The sequence below is a fragment of the Macaca nemestrina genome, chromosome 3 (assembly GCF_043159975.1).
Source record: "Macaca nemestrina isolate mMacNem1 chromosome 3, mMacNem.hap1, whole genome shotgun sequence".
Taxonomy (NCBI): Eukaryota; Metazoa; Chordata; class Mammalia; order Primates; family Cercopithecidae; genus Macaca; species Macaca nemestrina.
Window position 1 is genome coordinate 155,514,943 of NC_092127.1, and position 21,638 is coordinate 155,536,580.

Genomic DNA, 21,638 nt, shown 5'->3' on the forward strand with positions numbered 1-21,638 from the left:
CTTTTCCACTTTTAAAGATTTGTGATTATTTTGGACCCACTTGGATAACCCACGATACTCTCCCTACAAGGTCAGATGATTAGCAATCTTAATTCCACCTGTAACCTTAATTCCCCTTTGTCATGTAATTTAACAAATTCACAGGTTCTGAAGATTAGGATGTGGACTTCTTGGGATGAGAGGCAGGGAAGGGTGGTATTATTCTGCCTACCACATCTATAGACATGCAAATAAATTCTGCCAAATGTAGACTAAATTGGCTTTTCTACCTATCTACTCCTATATAAAAATCCAGTTTTGTTTCTATGTGTAACTTCATTTCACTATTCCTTTATTCTATATAAATTTGTAGTCTTTGAGTGGGGTGTGGTGGCTCACTACTGTAATCCTTGCACTTTAAGAGGCTGAGGCAGGAGGATCATTTGAGGCCAGTATTTAAGACCAGTCTGAGCAACATAATGAGACTCCTATCTCCAAAAAAAAAAAAAAAAAAAATTAACTAGCCAAGCATGGTGGTGCACACCTGCAGTCCTAGCTAGGATTGCTTGAACCCAAGAGTTCAAGGCTGTAGTGAGCTATGATTGTGCCACTGCCTTCCAGCCTGGGAAAGAGAGCAAGACTCTCTCTCTCAAAAAAAAAAAATAAATAAATAAAGGAAAACTTAGCTGCCAGAGATAGAAAAAATACATGCACACTAGAAATATATTCTAGAGCTTCAGAACATGAGTCTATCCCCCACTGTTTTCCATCTTCTTATAAATATCAATGTGCACAGGAGATGGACCTCCCTGGAACTGTAATGGCTACTAGTTGAAAGCTGGAGATCAGATTGCTTCTCCCTGATACTTGAAACTCAACTTTGCGCCATAATCGATTCAAGGGAATTGTTTAAAATCGCCTGTTAATTTCACTAACTGGGTCCTGGAGAAACTTTACAATCTACTTTTCTCCCTGGTTTTCAAAGTTTGTTTATTTGAGTAGTTTCTAGCCCTTATCATGTTTGCTCCTGAGAGGCATGCCGAGAGAGAGAGAAAAAATTCTTGGGCTAATTACACAGTCTATTACACTGAGGTGGAGGTGGGCTCCTGGCAGGCTCAAGCTACAACTAGTAAAGAGGACAGTTTTGAAGCTGCAGGAAGCGGTGGCCCAGGCAACAACAGGCCCCAAGGCATGCCCCATCCAGCCATGCACCAAGAAGTAAATCTTAGCATGGGGTGGGGGAAGGGGAGACCCAGACAGATGCCTCCACAGCAGTGCCTCCCACCCACCTTGCTTGTACCCTCTTTCTTTTTGTTGTTGTTGTTGTTGTTGTTGTTGTTTTTTGAGACGGAGTCTTGCTCTATCGCCCAGGCTGGAGTGCAGTGGCATGATCTCGGCTCACTGCAACCCCTGCCTCCAGGGTTCAAGCGATTCTCCTGCCTTAGCCTCCCAAGTAGCTGGGCTTACAGGTGCCCACCACCATGCCTGGCTAATTTTTGTATTTTTTTTTAGTAGAGACGGGGTTTCACCATCTTGGCCAGGCTGGTCTCAAACTCCAGACCTTTTGATTCACCTGCCTCAGCCTCCCAAAGTGCTGGGATTACAGGCATGAGCCACCGTGCCCAACCGCCTGTACCCTCATAGCTATGCCCTTCCTAGTCCTCTGGAGAGCCCACCACCCCAACAATAGCCAAGACGGTGGCTCTCCTGTGCATGCATATACATGTGTGTGCGTAGACACACATACCTTCCTTACCCACAGCTCCAGGAAAAGCAGCCCTGGCAGAGCCACAGTGGCTTTCTCTGTGGGTGGACAGCGCACCTGTACATACAAACCCCACTCAGGACTCAGATCCAAGCAGAAACACCTCCTGCAGCCTTTCCTGTCACCAACACAGTGGGAGAAGGTACTGCATGGGGGAGGGGGGTGCCCATCAGAGGCCTCAATTGGCTAGACATGTGGCAATGGCGTGTGGCAGACTAACCAGTTGCCTTTCACTGCTTTGATGTCACTCAGGAGGTTCCAGGCCAGAAAGATGCCAAAGATCTGGAGGCAGGTGATACTCACAAAGACCTTGGTTATGACGATCAGGTTGTCCAGCAGCCATTTCTCAAACAGGCCCATGCAGCCTTTGGTGTGGATGGAGCCCTGCCGCTCCAGCTCCAGTTTAAGCCAGACATCACAGTGAAGTGGCATCATTGTCTGGGGTAACACCCAAGGTTTGTTGACTCATGCCAAGGAAATTAAGGACATAGACACACACAGGAGTGTTTAAGAGCAGAGGTTTAATAGGTGAAAGAAGGAGAAAAGAAAATAGCTTTCTCTTCTGCAGAGAGAGAGGGTCACCCGAGTTGGTCTTCCAGTCCCATGATGATGTGCACAGGGATTTTGTAGACTGGCTTGAGGAGGTGGTATCAGATTTACACCGGGCCCAAAGAATGGTTGGACCAGGTGAGACATTTACATAGTGCATGAGGAAGCTGGCCGCCCCACCCTAGTCTTCTGTTATGCAAGTGGCTTCTCTTCTTTACCAGCTTCATGTTGTCTGCTCCTTACTGTACACGTTGTTGGCAAGGAAAAGGGATGATGGAGCCGCCATGTTGAACATGCCTAGCCCCCTGGTAGCCTTCTTCTATTGGAACAGCTGCTAGCATTCATCTGTGCAAGGTTCCAGCTTGCTTATTTATGTCTGCAGTTCAATTTTACAGGCTGCTTTGTGTTAGAAACACATGTTGTAAAGGGAGGGGATGTTCATGGAAACTCAGAAAAAGGAAGTCATGTAGAGAGGGCTGCACTGGCAGCAGCTGTAACCTTTGGTCGGGGAGGCAGCCATTCCTGCGGCATCCCTACAAGGAGGAAGCTGGAGTAAAATACTCAACCTCAAAACTGGCTGCACCCATAGTCTCAGCTACTCGTGAGGCTGAACCAGGAGGACCACTTGGGCCCAGGAGTTTGAGGCTATAGTATACTATGATTGCCTTCGTGAAAAGCCACTGCACTCCAGCCCGGGGAATACAGGAAGACTTGTCTCTAAAAACAATGACAAAAACCCAACCTCTTTATTCCTATCTCCCTCTAATCTCCTACCAGGGATCCTCATTGGCCAAATCCAAATTGAAGCCAGAGAGCAAGTAAATTCATTGAAGCAACCCAAGCAGGTCAAATTCCCAGGGTCAAGAACAGGATGGATTAGTGTGGAGAATGAATCCGGAGAGGCAAACAGAAGATATTCAGCACAAACCCTATGAGATGGGTAGTATTATTGTGCCCGTTTTATACATGTGGAAATTGAGATGCACAAGGGTTAAATAATGTGCCCATAGATAATAGGGGGATAAAAGTGGCATTGAAGTCCAAAGTCTGTGTTTAATTGCTATCTATACTGCTACTACTTTTTTCTCCATGATATCTCCTGCATAGTGCCATATGTAATAGAGGCCCTCAATAGATACATTTTGAAAGAGAAAAAAACGAAAGAAGAGATTAAGTAAACTATTTATGAAGACTTTAAGTTAGTTCTCTAGAACAGTGGTCGCCAACCTTTTTGGTATCAGGGATTGGTTTCATGGAAGATAAGTTTTCCACAGACGGGAGTAGGGAATGGTTTTGGGGTGAAACTGTTCCATCTGAGATTATCAGGCATTAGAGTCTCATAAGCAGCATGCAACCTAGATCCCTTGAATGTTCAGTCCATAATAGGGTTCGAGCTCCTATGGGAATCTAATGCCACTGCTGATCTGATAGGAGGTGGAGCTCAGGTGGTAATGCTCACTAATCCACTGCTTGCCTCCTGCTATGAGGCCTAGTTCCTAACAGGTTAGTACTGGTCTGTGCGCTGGAGGGTGGGGACCCCTGCTATATTAGTCCATTCTCACACTGCTATAAAGAACTGCCTGAGACTTGGTAATTTATAAAGGAAAGACATTGTTTCCCACAGTTCCATAGGGCTGGGGAAGCCTCAGGAAACTTACAATCATGGCAGAAGGGGGAGCAAATACATCCTTCTTCACATGATGGCAAGAAGGAGAAATGCCAAGCAAAATGGGGAAAAGCATCTTATAAAACAGTCAGATCTCATGAGAACTAAATATCATGAGAACAGCAGCATGGGGCTAACTGCCCCCATGATTCAATTACCACCCACCAGGTCACTCCCATGACATATAAGGATTATGGGAACTGCAATTCAAGATGAGATTTGGATGGGAACACAGCCAAACCATATCATTCCAACCCTGGCCTCTCCTCAATCTCATGTTCTCACATTTTAAAATGCAATCATGCCTTCCCAACAGTCCCCCAAAGTCTTAACTCATTCCAGCATTAACCCAAAAGTCCAAGTCCAAAGTCTCATTTTTAATAAGGCAATGAGCCTTCCACCTATGACCTTGTAAAATCAAAAGCAAGTTAGTTACTTCCCAGATACAATGGGCTATAGGCATTGGGTAAATACACTTGTTCCAAATGGGAGTGCCGGGTTCTACCTGCAGACCCTGACCCAGTGACTGATGAAAAAATGCACTCAGACACAGATATCCAGTGAAAGAGTGGGCTAGGGGACCGGGCCACTCACAGACCCTGAGGAGGGTGCTGTAAAAAGTCAGCAGCCTGGTGGCCTCAGTTAGCCAGAGAAGTTCGCATTTATTTAGTACAGATTAAATGACAAAGGTCTTGAGTAAACACCACTAGAGGGTAATTAACATTGCCGACCTCCCAAGTAGAGAGCAGTTATGCGCCACAGATGATCAAAGGTTAGTCTTAGGACCACATGAGTAAACAAGCTATTTAGATAAACTCCTCTACATTCCTATGTAAGCTTTTAAGATAATTCAGCTGCTTCAGTCAAATCTTTTACTGAAGTTATGCAAACCTACCAGTATTCCAAGAAGGTTTGTGTCTATTTCCTATAACTTTATAATTTATCCCACCACTGTGACTGATTCCATACAGAAATTGGCTAAAATGAAGGGGCTATAGGCCCCAAGCAAATCCAAAAATCCAGTGGGGCAGTCAAATCTTAAAGCTTTGAAATGATCTCCTTTGACTCCATGTCTCACATCCAGGTTATGCTGATGCAAGAGGTAGACACTCACAGCTTGGGCAGCAACATCCCAGCTTCCATCATAGGCTGGCACTGAGTGTCTGCAGCTTTTCCAGGTGCAAGTTGCAAGCTGTTGGTGGATCTACCATTCTGGGATCTGGAGGATAGTGGTCCTCTTCTCACAGTTCCACTAGGCAGTGCCCCAGTGGAGACTCGCTGTGGGGACTCTAAGCCCACATTTCCCTTCCACACTGCCCTAGCAGAGGTTCTCCATGAGGGCTCCACTCCTGCAACAAACGTCTGCCTGGACATCCAGGATTTTCCACACATCCTCTGAAATGTAGGCAGAGGTTCCTGAACCTCAGTTTTTGACTTCTGTGCACCCACAGGCTCAACACCACATGGAAGCTGCCACGGCTTGGGGCTTGCACACTCTGAAGCCACAGCCCAAGCTGTAGCTTGGCCCCTTTCAGCCATGGCTAGAGCTTCTGTGACACAGGGCACCAAGACTGGGTAATTTATAAAGGAAAGAAGTTTAATTGACTCACACTTCCACAGGGCTGTGGAGGCCTCAGGAAACTTACAATCATGGCAGAAGGGGAAGCAAACACATCCTTCTTCACATGGCAGCAGCAAGAAGAAGTGCAGAGCAAAGAGGAGGAAACCCCCTTATAAAACCATCAGATCTCATGAGAACTCACTGTTATGAGAAGAGCAGCATGGGAGTAACTGCCTCCATGATTCAATTACCTCACATCAGGTCCCTCCCATGACATGTGGGGATTATGGGAACTACAATTCAAGATAAGATTTGTGTGGGAGCACAGCCAAACCATATCACCTGCTCTAGAAGAATGTCCTGAGCGTGGAGTCCTAATTAGGGAAAAGGAGTCAGGCTGGCAGGACCTTGGGAAAGCAAAGCGATAAAGCAGATAAGCTATAGATCTACCTTTCTTCATGGTCCAGGATGTGTAAACAAATAGAGGAAGAACATAAACTATAGGTTTGCTTGTTTGTTGTTGTTGTTGTTGCCCAGGACATGTAGTCTTCCTGTGCAGATAACATACCTAACTCACAAACTTCCTGCTTATCAACAAATTCCTCAATTTATCAAACAACTCAGCTGACAGAAGAATGCAAGTTGAGCTCCCCGCTACCTTGGCATTATCAATCAGCCCAAAAACTATTCTATAAAATATCCAGCAAGCCTGTATTTCCTTGCAGTTACCTCCTCTTCTGAATGTATTTTCATACTTTCTTTAATAAATCTTTCTTTCTCCTCCCTTCCTTCCTTCCTTCCTTCCTTCCTTCCTTCCTTCCTTCCTTCCTTCCTTCCTTTCTCTCTCTCTCTCTTTCTCTCTTTCTCTCTTTCTCTCTTTCTCTTTCTCTCTTTCTCTCTTTCTCTCTTTCTCTCTTTCTTTCTTTCTTTCTTTCTTTCTTTCTTTCTTTCTTTCTTTCTTTCTTTCTTTCTTTTTCTTTCTCTCTCTCTCTCTCTCTCTCTCTCTCTCTCTCTCTCTCTCTTTCTTTCTCTGTCGCCCAGGCTGGAATACAGTGGCATGATCTTGGCTCACTGCAACCTCCACCTTCCAGGTTCAAGCGAATTTCCTGCCTCAGCCTCTCAAGTAGCTGGGATTACAGATGTGCACCACCATGCCCAGCTAATTTTTGTATTTTTTTTAGTATAGATGGGGTTTTACCATATTGGCTAGGCTGGAAATCTGTCTTTCTTTACCTACAACTGTCTTGGTAAATTATTTTACCCCCATGCCACCAGCCCAGATAGTCACCCCTCACCCAAGACGTTTGGTTGACAACAGTAACAGATGCTCATTTCTGGCAAATTTTCTTAAACTTGATAAATCCTTGTTTTTAAGGATTGCTTAGGTATACTTTGCCTTAGACGAGGCCCATGAATTACAGAAGCTGTCTCCAAGGACCTCTCCATGATTCTATGTAATCACATGGTTTCTTTTCTGGTTTTTTTTTTTTTTTTTGGTGGTAAAATATACATAAGATTGCCATTATAACCATTTTCAAATGCCACACATTTCAGTTGCACTAAATATATTCAATTGTTATGCAACCATCACCACTATTTATCTCCATAACTTCTTCAATTTTCCAAACAGAAACTCTGTACCCATTAGATACTAACTCTTCTAATCCTCCTCCCCATACGTTATAGCATCTCCCATTCTTCTTTCTGTCTCTATTGATAAAAGAAATACTTTAGGTGAATTAAATCTGAAGGAGTTTAATTGAGCAATAAACAATTCATAAATTGGGCAGCCTTTCCAGCCAGAGTGGGCTCAGAGACTCCAGTGCAGCCATGTGGTGGAAGAAGATTTATGGACTGAAAAGGGAAAGTAATTTATAGAAAACAGAAATGAGGCATGGAAACAGCCAGATTGGTTACAGCTTGGCATTTGGCTTATTTCAACATGGTTCCAACTGTTGGCTACATTTGATTGGCCAAAACTCAGAGATTTGCATAAGTATAGGCTACAGTCTGTTTACACCTCCACTTGTTATAGTTCACGATGTACAGAGAAACCCTTAGACCAAACTTAAAATATGTAAGGAGGCAGCTTTAGGCTAAACTTGATTTAACACTATGACTTTCACTACTCTAGGTACCTCATAGCAGTGGAGTCATACAATATTTGTCCTTTCCTGTCTGACTTATTTTACTTAGCATAATGTCTTCAAAATTCATCATTCAAGATTCATGTTAGGATTTTATTCCTTTTAAAGGCTGAATAATGTTTCTTGTATGTATAGACCACAATTTCTATATTCATTCCTCCATCAAAGGGACATTTGAGTTGTTCCCACCTCTTGTCTATGGTGAATAATGCTGCTATGAACATTGGTGTACAAATATTTGTTTGCTAAGAATTAAAAGTGCTCTTGCTTTTAATTCTGTTAGGTACATACTCAGAAGTGAAATTGCTGGATCATATGGTAATTCTATGTTTAATTTTTTGAGCAAGTTTTATACTGTTTTTCCATAACAGCTGCACCATTTTACTTTCCCATTAGCAATGCTTATAGATTCCAATTCCTCCACCTCTTCACCAACACTGTTATTTCCTGGAGATTGTTTTGTTTTGTTATTTTGTTTATTATAGCCATCCTAATGGATGTGAAGTGGTATCTCGTTGTCGTTTTGATTTGCATTTTCCCAGTGATTACTGATATTGGACCTCCTTTTGTGTGCCTACTCTGGCCATTTGTGTCTTCTTCAGAGAACTATCTATGCAAGTCATTCACCCATTTTTAAAATCAGATTGTTTGGTTTTTTTGTTGTCGGATTGTAGAAATTCTTTATATGTTGTGGGCATTAATCTCTTATCAGATATATGATGTGCAGATATTTCCCCCATTCTGTGGGTTGTCTTTTCACTGTCAATAATGTCTTTTGATGCACAAAAGTCTGTATATCAAAAGTTTGATAAAGTCCAATTTACCTATTTTTTCTTTTGTTGCCTGTGCTTTTGGTGTCATATGCAAGACATCATTGGGTAATCCAGATTGAGTGCTCAATAAATACCTTTTGAGGATCAAACACGTAAGCATTAAGAGCTAAAACTATAAAACTTTTAGAAGAAAATACAGAAAAAAGCTTCTATTTACAGAATTAGGTACTGAGAGGGCAACAAAAAAAATGCTAAATCTTCCTTTCAAATTCAGTAGGCAAATTGTGACACAGAAGCTAATGCAAACAAGAAAGGAACATGTGCTGTCAAAAATTACATATCAAGTGCTTTTGGAAAGTTGAAAGGAATGGCAGATCAGCGAGAATTTCATGGATGCCATTTGAGCAAGTTCTTGACGGGTATTTAGAACTTGGATTATGGACATGAATATAAATAGGCTGAAAGCATATTGTTGGCATGCACGGGAACTAGTAGTAGTTCCATAGCTAACATGTTGAGTATGTATGTTAAAGGAAGAGCAGGAGTCTAAAGCTGAAAATGCAAGCCTGACGCATGCATGGGAGAGAGAATACACCAGATAATACTTAAATCCAAGACATCCCTAGTACAAACATTCCAAATGACCTTTCTGGGGTATTAACATTTCTGTTAATAACCAGAAATCTTGGAAATCTATCCTTCTGTAGATTCCTAAGAACATTTCCTCTTGAAAAACGAAATTTTCCTAAAAGAAAAGGAAACTTACATAAATCCTTGTGGCCCATAGTTTCACCTTGTCCCGTAGTAGGTTTCAAAAGGATCACCTGCCATGCTTTGGCCCCAAGCTGGTTTAGCAGCTCCTCTTAGGTCTAATAACCCTGTGTTCCAGCTAAACTGTCCCAGGAGGCTGAAACCTAACTGTATTACTTTACTGGGGCCTAGATAGCTTTCCACAGCAAGTGAGGTGCTGAGGTTATATGAGGTACATAATGTTATGTAGGCTGGGCACAGTGGCTCAACCCTGTAATCCCAGCACTTTGGGAGGCTGAGGTAGGCAGATCACGAGGTCAGTAGTTCGAGACCAGTTTGGCCACATGGTGAAACCCCATCTGTACTAAAAATATAAAAATTAGCGGGGCATGGTGGTGGGTGTCTGTAATCCCAGCTACTTGGGAGGTTGAGGCAAGAGAATTGCTTGAACCCGGGAGGCAGAGGTTGCAGTAAGCTGAGATCACGCCACTGCACTCCAGCCTGGGCGACAGAGCAAGACTCCATCTTGGAAAAAAATTAAAAAAAAAAAAAATATTATATAAATCTAAAAGGAAATTTTCTAAATGATAAATAATAATTTTAAAAATCAGGGCTGGGAACGGTGGTTCATGCCTGTAATCCCAGCATTTTGGGAGGCTGAGGGAGGTGGATTACTTGAGGTCAGGAGTTTGAGACCAGTCTAGCCCACATGGTGAAACCCCATCTCCACTAAAAATACAAAACTTCGCCGGGCGTGGTGGCAGGCGCCTGTAGTCCCAGCTACTCAGGAGTCTGAGGCAGGAAAATCACTTGAACCCAAGAAACAGAGGTTGCAGTGAACTGAGATCATGCTACTGCATTCCAGCCTGGGCAACAGAGTGAGACTCCATCTCAAAAACAATTATTATAATAATAACAATTTAAAAAATCAATCATGCGGCCTGGTGTGGAGCTTTATGCCTATAATCCCAGCACTTTGGGAAACCAAGGCAGACAGATCATTGAGGTCAGGAGTTCCAGCCCAGCCTGGCCAACATGGTGAAACCCCATCTCTACTAAAATTACAAAAATTAGCTGGACGTGGTGGCAGGTACCTGTCATCCCAGCTACTGGAGAGACTGAGGCATGAGAATTACTTGAACCTGGGAGGCGGAGGTTGCAGTGAGCTGAGATCACACCACTGGACTCCAGCCTGGGTAACAGAGTAAGACTCTGTCTTAAAAAAAAAAAAAAAAAAAAAAAAAAAAAAGAGAGAGAAGAAGAAGAAAAAAAATCAGTCATACTGAAGGAAAGACTGAATGATCTTTCTGATCTCTCTTTAGAAGCTGAGCTTGTATAAGCCAGGAGGGGCTAAAAAAAAAGGAAAATATTCTAAAATTGTTGTCTTGTGAGGAGAAGATCAAGTAGCTTGGAGCTAAAACATGCAGGGAAAAAAAGCATCATAGAGGTGAGTTAGGCAATTAATTAATAAACATGTTAATTAATAAGCATGTGTTACTTACCTACATTTGTATGTTTGTAGTATTCGTTAGTCCAAAACTCTGCTAACATTTTGGATTTTAAACAAATTCTAGGCCAAACATGGTGGCTTATGCCTGTAATCCCCGCACTTTGGAAGGCCGAGGTGAGTGGATCACCTGAGGTCAGGAGTTCAAGACCAGCCTCACCAACATGGTGAAACCCCCTCTCTATTAAAAATACAAAAATTAGCTGGCCATAGTAGCATGCATCTGTAGTCCTAGCTATGCGGGAAGCTGAGGCAGGAGAGTTGCTTGAACCCAGAGGGTGGTGGTTGCAGTGAGCTGAAATCATGCTATTGCATGCACTCCAGCCTGGGCAACAAGAGTAAGACCCTATCAAAAAAAAAAAAAAAGAAATTCTAAATAAATTTTCATTTTTGTAACCTAACTTTGTATTAGTAACATTTTTTTTTTTTTTTAAAGAACATCCCCAAATATATAGAAACTTCAAGCTCTTCAAAATTGATATCTGCCTTTGGTCTTCATTCATTTATTCAACAAATATTTGTTGAACTCCTATGGTGTGTCAGGCACTGTTTGGTGCTTGGACTATAGCAGTGAGCAAATTAGATACAGATAGCCTTGTAGAACTGCCTGCAGTTCTAGAGTCCCTCTCCAAGACTTACATCAAGACTTACAATTTGGCCCTCATCTGCCAAAAATTGTAGGAGCTTAAATGTGGTTTGGGGGCTCAAGGGAAAACAAACACCATACTAGCTCCCACGTCCTCCTCTTTCTCTAGTTTTTGGCTTCTCTCTGGGGAAAGAGTTTCTTCTCTCTTGGGGTACATATACGTCAAGGGTCTACTCCATGTTGTCTCTATTCCAGTGCCCAGGCTGAGGAAATTGTCCCCGTATGGGACATGTGGTCTTGTGGCACAAGGAAAAGAGAGTGGACAGGTCACATGAGGGCTTTTAAAGCATCTGCTTGGAGTGGTATATATCACTGCCACTCACATTTCATTGGCTGGCCAAAGCAAGTCATGTGACCAAGCCTGAAGCCAATGTGGGAACTATAGTTCTCCAATAGGGAAGGACTCCAAATATAGCTATACTTATTTGTAACAGTAATGCAATCTACCTCATAAGCCCTCTGGGATTGATTAGAGATAAAGATATTTTTGGCTGGGTGCTGTGGCTCATGCCTGTAATCCCAGCACTTTGGGAGGCCAAGGCAGGTGGATCCCCTGAGGTCAGGAGTTCGAGACCAGCCTGGCCAACATGGAGAAACCCCCTCTCTAGGAAAAATACAAAAAATTAGCCGGGCGTGGTGGCGCATGCCTGTAATCCCAGCTACTTGGGAGGCTGAGGCAGGAGAATCGCTTGAACCCAGGAGGTGGAGGTTGCAGTGAGCCAAGATGGCGCCATTGTACTCCAGCCTGGGCAACAAGAGCAGAAACCCTGTCTCAAAATAAAATAAAATAAAATAAAAATCTTTGTTATCATTTCTTTATCTCTAAAGAAATGTTACAGCTGTCTCCAGAATGTTGGCTTTCAAATGTCCATTTGTAGAATATAGATGAAAACTAACAATCACATTGGTTTTGCTGAAGTATTTTAAAATAGATTATAAATCAGTGCTGTCCAAAATAAATATTATGGAAGCCATGAATGTAACATATTCTAGTAGAGTAAAAAGAAACACATGACATTTCTTTTAATAATACATTTTATTTAACCAACATATCCAAAATAATATCATTTTATTATGTAATCCATATAACAAAATATTGAGATATTCTACACTCTCTTTTTCATTTAAGTCTTCAAAATCCAGTGTGTATTTTACACTTAGAACATATCTTAGTTTAAACTAGCCACATTTCAAGTTTTCAATAGCCACCTGGGCCTAGCAACTTTATGAGACAGTGAAGGTTTCAAAAATCTAACCTTGTAGAAATAGACTGGTTCACTGCACGTGTGGGTTCACCTTGCCCGCTGCCTAGACAGAGTGGATTTATCAAGGCAGGGGAATTGCAACAGAGAAAGAGTTATTCATGCAGAGCCAGCTGTGGAGGAGACCAGAGTTTTATTACCACTCAAATCAGTCCCCCTGAGCATTCGGAGATCAGAGATTTTAAGGATAATTTGGTGGGTGGGGAAAAGCCAGTGAGTCGAGAGCACTGATTGGTTGGGTTGGAGATGAAATCATGGGAAGTCGAAGCTGTTCTCTTGTGCTGAGTCAGTTCCTATGTGGGTACCACAAGATCAGATGAACCAGTGTATTGATCTGGGTGGGGCTAGCTGATCCATCAAGTGCAGGGTCTGCAAAATATCTGAAGCACTGATCTTAGGAGCAGTTTAGGGAGGGTCAGAATCTTGTAGCCTCCAGCTGCATGATTCCTAAACCATAATTTCTAATCTTGTGCCTAATTTGTTAGTTCTACAAAGGCATTCTTGTCCCCTGGCAAGAAGGTTTGTTTTGGGAGAAGGGTGTTATCATTTTTGTTTTAAACTATAAACTAAGTTTCTCCCAAAGTTAGTTTAGCAGATGCTCAGGAAGGAACAAGCACAGTTTAAAGATTAGAAGCAAGATGGAGTCAGTTAGGTTAGATGTCTTTCACTGTCTCAGTAATAATTTTGCAAAGGCAGTTTCAGATAGACCCTCAAAACTGGAAGTCAAAATCCTTTCTTATAAAATGCAGCTTTAATATATTTCAGGAAAAGCAAGGTGATTTCAGATATAATTATTCTGCTATTGAATATTTAGCTATATCTTCTTTTATCTCATGAAGAAATATATCAGGAGAAATTAAAACTTTTTTCCAACTTTTATTCAGACTTTGATTTGGTGAGCAGGAGCCAGCTAAGCCAAGAGCGTATGAACTTGGCATGGATTTCTGATGAATAATATTTCTGCCAAATATTATTATTTTTGGCAATATTCTAATACCCATCTACAGAACTCGGGTGGGCAGAATGGCCTCTTGACAGACCATATTATTTTACTTGTGTTTATGAATATTATGTATTAGCACCTGTATATTAGGTTGTTCTTGCATTGCTAGAAAGAAATACCTGAGACTGGGTAATTTATAAGAAAAGAGATTTAATTGGCTCACAGTTCTGCAGGCTGTACAGGAAACAGTGCTGGCATCTGCTTCTGGGGAGGCCCCAGGAAGTTCTTACTCATGGCAGAAGGTGAAGTGGGAGCAGGCACTTCACATGGTAAGAGCAGGAACAAGATGGGGGCAGTGCCACACACTTAAACAACCAGATCTTGTGAGAACTCACTCACTATCAGGAGGATAGCAGCATGAGGGATTGACCCTGATGACCCACCAGGCCCTACCTCAAACCAGGCCCAACTTCCAGCATTGGGGATTCCAATTCAACTTGGGAGTTGGTGGGAACATATATTCAAACCATAGCTGCACCACTTCCTTTAATGTATATGTTTATAGTTTGGTTTTCACTTTTGGATGAAAGGAAATAAATATCTATGTTTTCTCTTAACTTTCTAAATAGAAGTATCCTTCCTTGTAGATAATGATAAAATTGTTCTATTGTCATGAATCAGACAAAGCATTACACGACAAAGTTTCCACTATCAGCAAAGGGAGGGAATTTTCATTAACTGTGGGGAAAAAAAAAAAAACAGAAAATAATCTGAGGCATTATTCTAATTTTTAAGTGTTGAATATATTTATATTTTTTTGAGACGGAGTCTCGCTCTGTGGCCCAGGGTGGAGTGCAGGGGCCGGATCTCAACTCACTACAAGTTCCTCCTCTCGGGTTTACGCCATTCTCCTGCCTCAGCCTCCCGAGTAGCTGGGACTACAGGCGCCTGCCACCTCGCCCAGCTAGTTTTTTTTGTATTTTTTAGTAGAGACGGGGTTTCACCGCGTTAGCCAGGATGGTCTCGATCTCCTGACCTCATGATCCGCCCGTCTCAGCCTCCCAAGTGCTGGGATTACAGGCTTGAGCCACCGCGCCCGGCTAAGTGTTCAATGTTAAGCAAACCTGTGCAGTAGATCAATTTGTTCATGTAACCCAGAGGAGTGCTTTGTGGTTAATTCATGTGATAGGTCTCTAATTATATTGAAGTTTATATCCCCAACACCCACTGCAGAGCTGGGCAGGTCATATGGGTCCATAAATATTTGCTGAATTGAATTAAAGATGGCCATGTAGAAACCTGCATTGTATGGGGCTGTGTCAGAGGGAGAGTAGGTACTGGAGAAGATAGGGGAGTAAAAATTGGGCAAGGAACCCTCAACACAGGATGGCAAGAGTTCTGGAGACATCCACACAAAATGCTGAGATGAGTTTAAAGGTCTCTCAGCAGTTCTGTACTTCAAAATAGATACTATGAGCCAGGTGCAGTGGTTCATGCCTGTAATCCCAGCACTTTGGGAGGCTGAGGCGGGTGGGTCACTTGAGGTCAGCAGTTTGAGACCAGCCTGTTCAACATGGTGAAACCCCATCCCTACCAAAACATACAAAAATTAGCCGGGCGTGGTGGCACACGCCTGTAATCCCAGCTACTTGGGAGGCTGGGGCAGGAGAATCACTTGAACCTGGGAGGCAGAGGTTGCAGTGATCCGAGATCATACCATGTACTCTAGCCTGGGCAACAGGATGAGAATCTGTCTCAAAAAAAAAAAAAAAAAAAAAAAAAAAAAAAAAAAAAAGACACTACGTAGTAATAAGAAAGCCATTCCTAGCCAATAGAGTAGGCTTAAAAATCTTTAGTATTACAACATTGTGTGTTTTATTTTGCAGATACAAAGGAAGTTTTTCTTGGCCTGGGCTTGACTTAACAGTGACTTTAGTACTATCCTGTTCAGACACCTCAAGTCTTCAGAAGAAACCAGACGATGTGAAAGTATATCTAGGTCCCCAAGAGAGATGCAAATTACCGCACCAGCTGTATTCCCTCATGTCAGGAAAAAGAGGGTCCCATATATTTCTCGTCTAATACAAAATCGCAGAAGTCTGAAACACCTTAATTAGAAAATGGAATGCAATTTGGATTCAACTACCTGCTCTCATGAAAGGTAACAATAGTTAATAATGTTTGCAATTCACAGGATGTTAGAGATAAAAGAGTCCTCAAATATCCTCCAGCAAAATCTCTCTCCTTTTACAAATGGGCAAAATAAGGACAAGAGAAGAAAGATGAGTCAAGCCTTCAGTCTTATGCTGTGATCTGATGGTGAGCTATAAAATCACTGTCAAGAGAGCCCCTCCAACCACCTGTGCTCCTGGAATTCATGAGGGAAACACATTCCTAAAACAAAACTAGCAACATCAAGATATTACCAAATGCTCTTTTTCCACTGTTACTCTTCAATCTCCAGTAATTTAGCACTCTGTTAACTATATTATAATCTAAAAAGTTCAGGAATAAGCTGGGCACAGTGGCTCAAGCCTGTAGTACCAGCATTTTGCAGATCACTTGAGCCACGGAGTTCAAGACCAGCCTGGGCAACATGATGAAACCATGTCTCTATCACAAAAAAAAAAAAAAAAAAAAAAAAAAAAAATTAGCCTGGTATGGTGGTGTGAGCCTGTAGTCCTAGCTACTTGGGAGGCTGAGGTGGGAGGATCAATTGAGCCCAGGAGTTGGAGGCTGCAGTGAGCCATGAGTGCTCTATTGCACTCCAGCCTGGGCAACAGAATAAGAGCCTGTCTCAAAAAAAAAAAAAAAAAAAAAAAAAAAAAAAAAAAAAAAAAAAATTCTACTGTAGGGGTGGCTGGCAAGATAGCCAAATAGGAACAGCTCTGGTTTGCACCTCCCAGCGAGATCAACACTAAAGGTAGGTGATTTCTGATTTCTGCATTTCCGTTTTTTGTTTTTTTTTTTTTTTGAGATGTTTCGCTCTCGTTGCCTAGGCTGGAGTGTAGTGGCGTGATCTTGGCTCACTGCAAACTCTGCCTCCCAGGTTCAAGCAATTACCCTGCCTCAGCCTACCAAGTAGCTGGGATTACAGGCATGTGCCATGATGCCCGGCTAATTTTGTATTTTTAGGAGAGACGGGGTTTCACCATGTGTTGGCCAGGCTGGTCTAGAACTCCTGACCTCAGGTCATCCACCTGCCTCAACCTCTCAAAGTGTTGGGATTACAGGCGTTAGCCACCACGCCTGGCCTGCATTTCCAACTGAGGTACATGGCTCATCTCACTGGGATTGGTTAGACACTGGGTGCAGCCCACAGAGGGTAAGTCGAAGCAGGGTGGGGTGTCACCTCAACTGGGAAGTGCAAGGGGTCGGGGAGCTCCTTCCTCTAGCCAAGGGAAGCCATGAGGGACTGTGCCATGAGGAATGGTGCATTCCAACCCAGATACTATGCTTTTCCCATGGTCTTCACAACCCGCAGACCAGGAGATTCCGTCGCGTGCCTATGCCACCAGGGCCCTGGGTTTTAAGTGCAAAACTTGGAGGCCGTTTGGGCAGACACTGAGCTAGCTGAAGCAGTTTTTTTTTTCACACCCCAGTGGCTCCTGGAATGCCAGCCAGACACAACCTTCACTCCCCAGGGAAGGGGGCTGAAGCCAGGGAGCCAAGTGGTCTAGCTCAGCGGATCCCACCACCACGGAGCCCAGAAAGCTGAGATCCACTGGCTTGAAATTCTCGCTACCAGCACAGCAGTCTGAAGTTGACCCGGATGCTTGACCTTGGTGGGGGGAGGGGCATCCGCCATTACTGAGGCTTCAGTAGGTGGTTTTCCCCTCAGAGTGTAAACAAAGCTGTTGGGAGGTTTGAATTGGGAGGAGCCTACTGCAGCTCGGCAAAGCTACTGTAGCTAGATTGCCTCTCTAGATTCCTCCTCTCTGGGCAGGGCATCTCTGAAAGAAAGGCAAGCAGCCCCAGTCAGGGGCTTCTAGATAAAACTACTATCTCCCTGGGACAGAGCACCTGGGGGAAGGGGAGGCTGTGGGTGCAGCTTCAGCAGACTTAAACATTCCTGCCTGCTGGCTCTGAAGAGAGCAGTGGATCTCCCAAGCACAGCGCTCGACCTCTGCTAAGGGACAGACTGCCTCCTCAAGTGCGTCCCTGACCCCCATGCCTCCTGATGGGGAGACGCCTCCCAGCAGGGGTCAACAGACACCTCATACAGGAGAGCTCCAGCTGGCATCTGGCAGGTGCCCCTCTGGGATGAAGCTTCCAGAGGAAGGAACAGGCAGTAATCTTTGCTGTTCTTCAGCCTCCACTGTTGATTCCCTGGGCAAACAGGGTCTGGAGTGGACCTCCAGCAAACTCCAGCAGGCCTGCAGCAGAGGGGCCTGACTATTAGAAAGAAAACTAACAAACATAAAGGAATAGCATCAACCTCAACAAAAAGGATGTCCACAAAAAAACCCCATCCACAGGTCACTAACATCAAAGACCAAAGTTAGATAAATCCACGAAGATGCAAAAATGCTGAAAATTCCAAAAACCAGAACACCTCTTCTCCTCCAAAGAATCACAACTCCTTGTCAGCAAGGGAACAAAACTGGACAGAGAATGAGTTTGATGAATTGACAGAAGTAGGCTTCAGTAGGTGGGTAATAATAAACTCCTCTGAACTAAAGGAGCATGTTCTAACCCAATGCAAGGAAGCTAAGAACCTTGAAAAAGGGTTAGAGAAATTGCTAACTAAAATAACCAGTTTAGAGAAGAACATAAATGACCTGATGGAGCCGGAAAACATAGCACGAGAACTTTGTGAAGCATACACAAGTATCAATAGCCTAAGCAATCAAGTGGAAGAAAGGATATTAGAGATTGAAGATCAACTTAATGAGATAAAGTGTGAAGACAAGATTAGAGAAAAAAGAATGAAAAAGAATGAACAAAGGCTCCAAGAAATATGGGACTATGTGAAAAGACCAAACCTACGTTTGATTTACCTGAAAGTGACGGGGAGAATGGAACCAAGTTGGGAAACACTCCAGGAGAACTTCCCCAACCTAGCAAGACAGGCCAACATTCAAATTCAGGAAATACAGAAAACACCACAAGGATACTCCATGAGAAGAGCAACCTCAAGACACATAATTATCAGATTCACCAAGGTTGAAATGACGGAAAAAATGTTAAGGGCATCCAGAGAGAAATGTCAGGTTATCCACAAAGGGAAGCCCATGAGACTAACAGTAGATCTCTCTGAAGAAACCTTACAAGCCAGAAAAGAGTGGGGGTCAATATCCAACATTCTTAAAAAAGAATTTTTAACCCAGAATTTCATATCCAGCCAAACTAAGCTTCATAAGTGAGGGAGAAATAAAATCCTTTACAGATAAGCAAATACTGAGAGATTTTGTCACCACCAGGCCTGCCCTACAAGAGCTCCTGAAGGAAGCACTAAATATGGAAAGAAAAACCAGTACCGACCACTGCAAAAACATGCCAAATTGTGAAGATCATTGACACTGTGAAGAAACTGCATCAACTAATAGGCAAAATAACCAGCTAGCATCATAATGACAGGATCAAACTAACACATAACAATGTTAACCTTAAATGTAAATGGACTAAATGCCCCAATTAAAAGACACAGACTGGCAAATTGGATAAAGAGTCAAGACCCATTGGTGTGCTATATTTAGGAGACCCATCTCGTATGCAAAGACACATGTAAGCTCAAAATAAAAGGATGGAGGAATATTTACTAAGCAAATGGAAAGAAAAAAAAAAGCAGGGGTTGCAATCCTAGTCTCTGATAAAACAGACTTTAAACCAACAAAGATCAAAAAAGACAAAGAAGGGCATTACATAATGGTAAAGTGATCAATGCAACAAGAAGAGCTAACTATCCTAAATATATATGCACCCAATACAGGAGCACCCAGATTCATAAAGCAAGTTCTTAGAGACCTACAAAGAGACTTAGACTCCCACACAGTAATAGTGGGAGACTTTAACACTCCACTGTCAATATTAGATGGATCAATGAGACAGAAAATTAACAAGGATATTCAGGACTTGAACTCAGCTCTGGACCAAGCGGACCTAATAGACATCGACAGAACTCTCTAACCCAAGTCAACAGAATTTGCATTCTTCTCAGCACCACATCGCACTTATTCTAAAATTGACGACATAATTGGATGTAAAACACTCCTCAGCAAATGCAAAAGAACAGAAATCATAACAAACCGTCTCTCAGACCACAGTGCCATCAAATTAGAACTCAGGATTAAGAAACTCAGTCAAAACCACACAATTACATGGAAACTGAACAACCTGCTCCTGAATGACTACTGGGTAAATAACAAAATTAAGGCACAAATAAATATGTTCTTGAAACCAATGAAAACAAAGACACCATGTACCAGAATCTCTGGGACACAGCTAAAGAAGTGTTTAGAGGGGAATTTATAGCACTAAATACCCACAGGAGAAAGTGGGAAAGATCTAAAATCAACACCCTAGCATCACAATTAAAATAACTGGAGAAGAAAGAGCAAACAAATTCAAAAGGTAGCAGAACACAAAAGTAACTGAGATCAGAGTGAAATTGAAGGAGATAGAGACACGAAAAACCCTTCAAAAAATCAATGAATTCAGGAGCTGGTTTTTTGAAAAGATTAACAAAATAGATAGACCGCTAGCCAGACTAATAAAGAAGAAAATAGCGAAGAATCATATAGACACAGTAAAAAATAATAAAGGGGATGTCACCACTGATCCCACAGAAATACAAACCACCATCAGAGAATACTATAAACCACTTTACACAAATAAACTAGAAAATCTAAAAGAAATGGATAAATTCCTGGACACATACACCCTCTCAAGACTAAATCAGGAAGAAGTCGAATCCCTGAATAGACCAATAACAAGTTCTGAAATTGAAGCAGAAATTAATAGCCTACCAACCAAAAAAAGCCCAGAACCAGATGAATTCACAGCCGAATTCTACCAGAATTACAAAGAGGAGCTGGTACCATTCCTTCTGAAACTATTCTAAACAATAGAAAAACATGGACTCCTCCCTAACTCATTTTATGAGGCTAGAATAATCCTGATACCAATCCCTGGCAGAGACACAACAAAAAAAGAAAATTTCAGGCCAAAATCCCTAATGAACATTGACGTGAAAATCCTCAATGAAATACTGGCAAACCAAATCTAGCAGCACATCAAAAATCTTATCCACTATGATCAAGTTGGCTTTATCCCTGGGATGCAAGACTGGTTCAACATTCACAAATCAATAAACATAACCCATCACATAAACAGAACCAATAACAAAAACCACATGATTATCTCAATATATGCACAAAAGGCCTTCGATAAAATTCAAAACCCCTTCATGCTAAAAACTCTCAATAAACTAGATATTGATGAAACATATCTCAACATAATAAGAGCTATTTATGACAAACCCACAGCCAATATCACACTGAATGGGCAAAAGCTGGAAGCATTCCCCTTGAAAACAAGTACAAGACAAGGTTGCTCTCTCTCACCACTCCTATTCAACACAGTATTGGAAGTTCTGGCCAGGGCAATCAGGCAGGAGAAAGAATAAAAGGTATTCAAATAGGAAGAGAGGAAGTCAAGTTGTCTCTGCAGATGACATGATTGTGTATTTAGAAAACCCCATCATCTCAGCCCAAAATCTCCTTAAGCTGATGAGCAACTTCAGCAAAGTCTCCGGATACAAAATCAATGTGCAAAAATCATAAGCATTCCTATACACCAATAACAGACAAACAGAGAGCCAAATCATGAGTGAACTCCTATTCACAATTGCTACAAAGAGAATAAAATACCTAGGAATACAACTTACAAGGGATGTGAAGGACCTCTTCAAGTAGAATTACAAACCACTACTCAAGGAAATAAGAGAGGACACAAAAAAATGGAAAAACATTTCATGCTTAAGGATAGGAAGAATCCATGTCATGAAAATGGCCATACTGCCCAAAGTAATTTATGGATTCAATGCTATCCCCATCAAGTTACCATTGTCTTCCTTCACAGAATTAGAA

At 42.3% G+C, this 21,638-nt stretch overlaps 1 long non-coding RNA gene across 6 annotated transcripts in view; it reads left to right on the forward strand.

Annotated features, from left to right (window-relative positions):
• LOC105487710 (uncharacterized) overlaps window positions 1-21,638 on the forward strand; it is a 58,932-nt gene that overhangs the window by 7,811 nt on the left and 29,483 nt on the right. For 5 of the 6 annotated variants that reach the window (XR_011621331.1, XR_011621329.1, XR_011621328.1 and 2 more), the window contains exons 2-3: window positions 10,513-10,637; window positions 15,435-15,709. This is a non-coding gene — a long non-coding RNA (uncharacterized lncRNA). The remainder of the gene's footprint in view (window positions 1-10,512; window positions 10,638-15,434; window positions 15,710-21,638) is intronic. The other variant, XR_011621330.1, reaches the window with a different exon arrangement.